An 8,668-nucleotide genomic window follows, 5' to 3' on the forward strand; every position below is an offset into this window, starting at 1 on the left:
TGAAGTATGAAAAATCAACTTCTGATATGGATTTTGTGGTAGGAAGATACATTTTAATCCAGAGTATCTGAGATGGAGACCCCCACCCTAAAATGGACCACACCTTCCGGTGGACGCTACATAAGGACACGGATGAAGGAAGCCTTTGCTCTTTGCCTGCTGCTCTGCCCTGCTGGGAAGTTCCTTTCTTCACTGACTTGAGCGCCTACGTCTTTGGGGTGGTAGCTTACACTGAAGGGCAGCTGAGGCGTCCAGCCTTGTGGACTGAGCATCTACTGAATTCTTGGAGTTTCTATTCATCGTCAGCCATTGCTGAGTTATCTGGACCACAGACTGTAAGACATTATCATGCATCAAATACATTATATTATATATAACATATAAATGTTCATTCTATACGTTCTGTTACTCTTGAGACACGGCTAATACACAGACCCAGCAAGGCCAGGAAGCACTGGTCTGCCCTGTGGTGAACAGAAATGTGTGCTTTAATGAGAATGGCCCCACAGGCTCATAGATGTGAGTGCTTGGTCCCCAGGGTTGGGCACTGTCAGGAAGTGTGGCCTTGTGGGAGGGACTGCGCCACTGAGGTGGCTGAGGAGTTTCAAATGCTCAGACCAGGCCCAGGGTCTGGCTCTTTCAGCTGCCCGCGGATCTGGATGCAAACCCTCAGCTGCATCTCCTGCATCTTGTCTGTCTGTCTGTCTGCTACTGTGCTCCCCACCATGACAATAAGGAACAATTAGGATCGTGGGTGCCATTGGGTGGCCATTCATGTTGTTTCTCTAAGGGACACTGAGGCCAATGTTGCATGGACAGGTGAATAAACTTAGGGATCTTCAGGTTTGGTTTCAGATGCACAGGGTGGAGGATTCTAAGAGGCCTCCCAAGATAACAAGAGGGTGGGAAAGATCCTGCTGCCCTGGGTGAGAGAGGGGAAGCAGAACGTCACTGCAGCCTGGAGCCATGGGTGCCCCCAGACTCAGGGAGAAGAAAATGAGGACCAAGCTGTTCAGTGGGTCATCACCACAACCCAGCAACCTGGCCAAACCTAAGAGTGCCGGTGCCTGGTGCCAGGACTTTTGTAGAAGCCAGAAGTGGAATGAGAACCAAGCTCTCATAAAGGATCTTATTCATAGGAAAGGGTTGGGAATGGAGTCTCAGAAGCCATGAGGGCCTAGAGGAGTTGCAGGGTTAGAGTTGCAAGTTACAGGCGTCTCTAACATGAGAGTGGTAGGCGAGGGCAGGAAGAGTCACAGTAGCCCAGCAGGGCCCTGAAAACCACAAGGGTCTAGAGGAGCTGTGAGAGAGGCAGCTCTGAAGGGAAGGTGAGCAAAGGGCAGATAGGGGGCGCCATGGCCCAGGAGACCTAAGGGAACCGCAGAGTGGCAGCTCCAATGGTGGGAGAATGGGGCCAGCTGAAGAGGGCCAGCCTTAAAGACTGTGGCTGGAGGTACCAGTGAAGGCAAATACTCGAGACCAATGAAGCATTGCACAGCCAGCTATGCAAAACGGCCATCGCTGTCCATGGCGTCCTTTTATACTCCCTCTAAACATCCCGTGTCCTCCCACAGCTCAGGAAAACACCATGTGAATCTGTCTTACCAAACTCCATGTGTGTCTGTATCAGTTAATATATCTAAAACTTCCGCTCCAATCTGCCAATTTCCTGGAGTACACAGAATTGGTACGAAGCCTTCAGAACACCATTTCTCTGTGAAGTCAAGACAAACAATGACCAGCAAGGAATGCCCAGGTACCATCACCATCCAGCATCTTCCCTCCGGTGGGAAGTTCTTCTCGGCTGCAGACAGCTTTTCTGCAGTGCCATGAAGATCAAACTTTTGGTTTCCTTAGAGAGTCAGTTCTGTGGGATGGTATTTTGCTGAGGCAAACATGTGAAGGAGTGTTTTCCTGAAGCAAACACAACTGAAAGGACATTTTGCTAACGCAAGGACGTGAAAGGACCCATGATGTAGGATTATTTGATTATGACACACAGGGGCTGGTTCACCTTACATTGCTTTGTGGAGCTCCACTAGTTCTGATTCCATAGAGAGAAATGCACCAGAAATGTCCTGGTAGTGTGCTGGCGGCTCCCTGCTGCTTCTGTGGACTGGGCTGATTGGCAGAGTGACGTCAATCTGTGAATGATACAGACCTATGTGAAGTTTGGCAAGATAAACTCACAGGTTAAGGCAAGACACTTGGTGAGGCAAGACTTATGGAGGACATGCGAAGTTTGGAGGGAGTATAAATGGGACCCAATGGACAGTGATAGGAGGCTTGGATTGCTTGCACGGCTCTCTTTGTAATGCTTCTTGGTCTCCTGTCTTCACTGATCTGCTCTTCCCTGAGAGAGGCTTGCTAAGGAACTTCTCCTGGTGTCTCTACTGATCCTAATCCCTCCTGATGACCCATGCTAATTTGTGTGAGTTCTAGCTGTTTCTGCAAGGTCATGCTACCACTGCTGCTATCCGGACACTAATGAAGTGACCTGTGACCTGAACTGCTGATTTCCTGACAACACAGAGGAAACTTGCTCCAAAGATCAATTCCTAAACAGGTCCATTTCCCCCGTATCCTAATACCCTTTCTTTTCCACTACCTTTAGTGGGTTGTAGGCTTGAAGGGAGGTTAAAGCATTTAAGAGACCACATTAAAGTAGGACTGAGGGGCTGGAGAGATGGCTCAGCGGTTAAAAGCACCCGACTGCTCTTCCAGAGGTCCTGAGTTCAATTCCCAGCAACCACATGGTGGCTCACAACCATCTGTAAAGAGATCCGATGCCCTCTTCTGGTGTATCTGAAGACAGCTACAGTGTACTTATATATAATGATAAATAAATAAATCTTTAAAAAAGAAAGTAGGACTGAGAAAAATATACCATTACAGCACCATCTCTGTCGAGCTGCTGGGCAAGGCAGGAGAGGAGGTGCTGTCACTATGGAGATGCAGCTCCTATGGGACAGTTCCTTGCGTGGTATGGTACCAAGACTGTAGGTGAGGCAGGAAAGGTGTCACCATTGTGAATAGCTCCTCCTGACAGCAGTAGGCTGAGGCAGGAAAGGCGATGCCCAACCACGGACAGCTCCTGGGACTTTGGCAGGCTGAGGGGATGCCATGGCCTCTCCCATTAGGACAGGAGGTTCAAGTTTTGTCAGCTCCTGTCAGGGCATATCACTGCAGGCTGGGGCAGAAAGAAGCGATTTGCTGCACCTTTGATGGGATTTGCAGCTAACAGCTTAGGGTGTACAGAACTGATCATTGTTTGAAAATAAAATGCACATTTAACAAGTGGTGCCAAACGTGGGGCACTGCAGAATGGGCAGGTTTATCTCAAGTGCCTTAGAACAAAGGCAGGGGAAAAGGAATGGATACTTTGTTTCAAAAAGCCAACAATGTGTTTGCTGAAACTTTTCCTGGGCCATGCCCTGCATGGATTTCCCCAACAGTTTTCTTTTCGACTCCCCCTCATTTGGGGCTATTGTTTATAAAAAGGAGGAAAGACTTGACTGAGGAACTGGGATAAATACGGGAAGAAATGGAGAAGCTTGGGATTGAAAACATGGAGGGAAAAAGGAAAACAGCAGGGTTCTCTCTCTTCTGAGAAGTAGCAGAGTTGGCTGTGCAGCTAGAGAAATTAGCATAGAGGCAGAAAAGCTTGAAAAATGTCAAACACAGAAAAGGGAGAACTAGGCTCATTCCCAGTGACTGAAGCAGAGAGACGGAGTTTCACCTAGGGAGAAAGAGGGGAAGGAATGGGGTCAGAGGGCAGTCAGGTCAAAGTGGGAAACTGAAGGAAGGTCAGAGGAGACAGCCATTTTCAGGAGACAGGGATAAAGCACAGCACCTTCTGAGGACAAGCAGTCCTAGGTCACAAAATGACCAACAGCATTGCAAGTAGTAATACAGCATATGTCTGCTAATGGAGATAATCCACAAGGTCAAATGGCCACTGATAAATCAGGAGAGGGGGGAAAAGCAAAGTAATTCAAAGCCCCTATGCTTCAGCTCAAAACTCAGAGTCCTGGGCAAGCCTTGTGGTAATATTAGATTTTCCTGAATGTCTCGATGTAATTACTGAGTCTCAATATGTAGAAAGAGTTATTCCGCTCTTAGCAACTGAATTCATCCTGGGAAATTCAGAATTAACTTTGTTACTTATGCAACTGCAACAGGCGGTCAGAAATAGAAACTGTGTCTTATATATCACCCGTAATTCAGTCTCTCACAGGCTTCCCAGGTCCACTAGCAGAAGGAACTGAAATTGATGAATTAGTAAAGGAAATGTGTTACAAGCCTCAGATAATTGTGAAAACACTAGGTTAACAGTAATTTTTTTTCGGAGCTGAGGACCGAACCCAGGGCCTTGTGCTTGCTAGGCAAGTGCTCTATCACTGAGCTAAATCCCCAACCAAAACAGTAATATGTTAAAGAAAAAAATTCTATCACCAGGCAAAGAGAAAAGGAATTTATAAAAATATGTCCTTCTTGTTTTTCGTAGTAACCAAACTCCTTTACACACTGGAAGGAACTTTAAGGGAACCAAAACCAACCAACCAACCAAACAAACAAACAAACAAACAAACAAATAAACAAATAGAAATCTGGCAAGTCTATGTGTTTCAGTTTTGGAAAAGGAAAGTTTCTATACAATACCATTGACACATACTCAGGCCTTCAATAGGCAACTGCTCTGAGTTCTGAAAAGACTGATTCTGCAATTACACATTTACTGGAAGGAAGAGCTCTTCTTGCGATACCTGTACAAATTAGGACTGAAAATTCCCCTGCTTATGACTCCAGTAAGATGCAGCAATTCTGCCCTCATTACAAAGCACATTACAGCTACACCACACAATCCTGCAGGGCAAACAGTGGTAGAAAAGACCCAATCACACCTTAAAGAACACAGCTATAAAAACAAAATGAAAGAATAAAGGCCCCAGGGGTAGAATAGATTGTGCTCCGTTAACTTTGGATTTTCTGAACATTAACCAGAGAGGAACAAGAGTTGCCGAGAGACACTGGTACAAGGGGAAAACTGTGGAATTAAATCACCCTATATACTATAAGGAGGGGTTAACATCAGAATGGAAGTCAGCAAATCTATGGTGTTGGGGATGCTGATTTGTTTTTATTCCCGCAGGACACAAAAGGTTGTAGATTGCATCAAAAATCATAAAGCTCAGAGTTGACCAGGGAGGTCCTCTGAAAACCATGGCCACTCACCCAGACCAAGTAAAGGAGAGAACCTGACCAGACACTGCCTTCCTATGACAGCCAGAAAAGCCCAGACAAGAAATGTTCAGCTCCTAACCACTGACAGGCCCATGTCACAGAATATTTCATTATTGTACATAGAAAACCTAATTGTGAGCAAAATATAAAATCCTCAAAACAAAAGCCAGGCTGGTTTGCCACCTGCAATCCTGGTTAATGGGAGCCCGAGGCGCTGGCGGGAAAGGTTACTCCACTTACAGAATAAGGCTAAGGCCAGCCTGGACCCCAACCTGAAAGTAAAGGGCTGGGTCATAGGTCAGGGGCAGGAAGCAGTCCCCATGTTCTGTTTACAGCGGGGGTGGGGGGGAATTTCAGGTGAAAGATGATGTCAGGGTAAGAAAAGGTAATTTGAGGTTCTTTCCTTTACCCCATACACCCCAGGGCCTTGGCTGCACCAGGCTGGGGGGCCCTAAGCTCGACGAGACCCAGCCTTGGGAAACCATGCGGCTTTCTCACTTGTCACAACTTTCCCACCTACTCCACCACCCCCTCCAGGTGCCAGTCCTGGGGCTCCCAGGCTCCTGGGTTCTCATCATAGCCCTGGGTGTTCTGGAACTTGCTATGTGGTGGAACAATGCAGGGATCCGCCCTCCTGAGGGCTGGGATTAAAGGCATTTAATCCTAAAGAATCCCGGAACCCTTTCGTGGAGTGGGTCTCATCAAACTCAGCAGGTGTGCAGCTCAGTGAGGACAGGGTCAGGAGGTGGGGAGCTCATATCCCGGGCGGGCGACAGCAACAACAAAAGAAAGAGAAACTAACGCCTCGATGTGGGGACTGTGCAGGGGATATCCGGTTCCTTAGTGTGGCCCTTGTTCAGTGTGACCCAGACAGCTTCGGGGGCGCGTGAAGCTGCAGACCAACAAGCAGTTCCTGCAGTCTGGAGGGACTTTTGGCACAGCCCAGTCCATCCCCAGGACCCTTGGGGGCTGCGATGCCGCTCATGGCCGCCAGGCGGCAGCAGAACACACGAGTAGGAGCCTGTCCAGGTCTGGATCACCTAAGTGGCTGTGAGCTTTGAAAGCTGGGGAAGGCTCTTCATACAGAAGCAGCCAGGAATTTCCCCTTCAGCCCCAAATCCTCTGTTTTGCGGTTTTCACGGATCCTTATGATCTTCGGGCTGAAACACAGATTGCACCTCTGGCTCCTCCCCTGAACACACACACACACACACACACACACACACACACACACCCTCACACACACATATAAAGACAGACGCACGAACGCACCCACGCGCGTGCAGGCCCCCCGCCCCCACATACACACCCGACACTTGGCATGCAGAGGTGAGGCAGGAGGATGGAGAATTCAAGGTCAGGACAGGAGAGAGTACTCAGAGGTTGAGAACACTGACCACTCTTCACAGGTCCTGAGTTGAAGTCTCAGAAATCACGTGGTAACTCACAATCCTCTAGAATAAGGTCTGGCTCCCTCTGCTGGCGGGCAGGCATATGTGCAGACAAAACGTGTACATAATAAATAAATCTTAAAGAGAGAATTCAAGGTCACCCTGAGCTACAAGACATAGCACAAACAGCATAATTGGGCGAACACACAGGCTGCATAGACGAGTAGCATCAGGGGCCACTCTGTAGGGGGAGTTGTGTCGATTTTTCCCTTCCGTTGCTCAATCCTAAGACCAGTGGATAAACCTAGTGCAGGGGACCCTAGAGCCCTGAAGTAGGGTTGGTAGGTGTTCCTTCATGCTGTAATGTTCCCCAATATTGTTAAAGGATCTCTTTCTTTAAAGAAACCTTATTTTTCTTCATTTCTTTTTTGTTCTTTTAAAAAATATTTTTATGTAAAAGGGTATTTTGTCTCCACGATATGTCTGTGCACCACGAGCATGGAGTACCCCAGGCGGCCAGCAGAGGGCGCCCTATCCCCTCTGACGCTGGAGTTACAAGTGTGTGAGAGCTGGGAACTGAACCCAGGTCCTGTGAAACAGCAATAAGCATTCTTCACCTCTGAACAACCTCTCCAGCTCCACGAATTTACTCAGCATATTTTTATGCCTTGGCTCTCTGTGATTCTTTTCTCTGCAGAACAGGGCCGCACTCAGGCCTGAGCCACCCAAATACCCTTCAGAGACGGTCTGTACAGGAGAAGCCCTGGGTTCCTCAAGGTCACAAGTCCAAGAGTCCCAATCTGTCCCCACAGTGTTCAGTCCGATGTCCTCCAGCACCAAGCAAGGATTGGTAACATAACTGGCACATGGATCCTTCCAGATGCCCTGTGTGGACTTAGATTTTTCAAAACCTACTTTAATAAGCTTACTTAAATGTCTTAACCTCTCCTCTAGCCCACCACCCACCCAGAGGTAGAAGAGAGGAAAGGTTAACAGGCAAAGGAAGATGTGCACCTGTCTAGAAATAGTTCTTTGGGGTGAATCCAATCTGCGTCGTCAGGATACCAGCACTGAGCTCACACGGGTCAGCATTGGCAGTTCACTCCAGAAGCAACTTTGAGGCTCTACCCATCGGCCTGAGTGTGCAGAAGCAGGATGAAGCTGCCAGGACACCACCAGAAGTTCCTTGGTTTGTTTCTCTCTACAAAGTCATGGCAAACAATCGGCGAAGAAGGCATCAGCATCGTCAGTGAAGAGCGGCTTCAAAAGCCCAACGAAGACCCACGAAGAGTGGCAAGGGGAACCAAAGCCACACAGTGTCGTCCCTGGTCTGTTGGGTTATATCTATGCCCTTTCCCAACACCACGAGTTCTCTTAAGAGGACATCTCTCAACCTCTAGCAAAACACCCCATGCCCCTCTTCCAGGCAGCTTCCAGAAAACACCACGTGTCTGCTTCAGAAAAAAACATCCTCTCATGAGACAGTTTCGAGAAAAACATTACACGACACAACCGAGTCTCCAAAGAAACCAGAAATTTCCACTTCAGGCCTGGTTCTCCTAGATTAGGTCCTCAGATCAGTTGGCTGTGCTGCCAAAGTGTTTGTTTGTTTGTTTCTTTTCTTTCCTTATTTTTAAAGATTTATTTATTTATTCTATATAAGTACAGTGTGGCTGTCTTCAGACACACAGAAGAGGCATCAGATCGCATTACAGATGGTTGAGAGCCACCATGTGGTTGCTGGGATTTGAACTCAGGACCTCTGGAAGAGCAGTCAGTTTTCTTAACCACTGAGCCATCTCTCCAGCCCACCAAAGTGTTTCTTGTACTCCACCCATGTCTGTTTTTAATAGGTAGGCTCTAATTCCATCTTTAGCCCAAAGCTTTAGGATGGGATTTTGAAATAACAGAAAACCCTTGTCTGCTGACTGTGTTTTAAACATTGGGAATGTGGTTCAGTGACTAGAGTGCCCATCTTGTACACTGCAGGTCCCAGGTTCAATTCCTCAAGACCTCCAAAAACAGGGCAGGGG

This window comes from Rattus norvegicus, chromosome 20 (assembly GCF_021556685.1).
Source record: "Rattus norvegicus strain SHRSP/BbbUtx chromosome 20, alternate assembly SHRSP_T2T, whole genome shotgun sequence".
In the NCBI taxonomy this organism is placed as follows: Eukaryota; Metazoa; Chordata; class Mammalia; order Rodentia; family Muridae; genus Rattus; species Rattus norvegicus.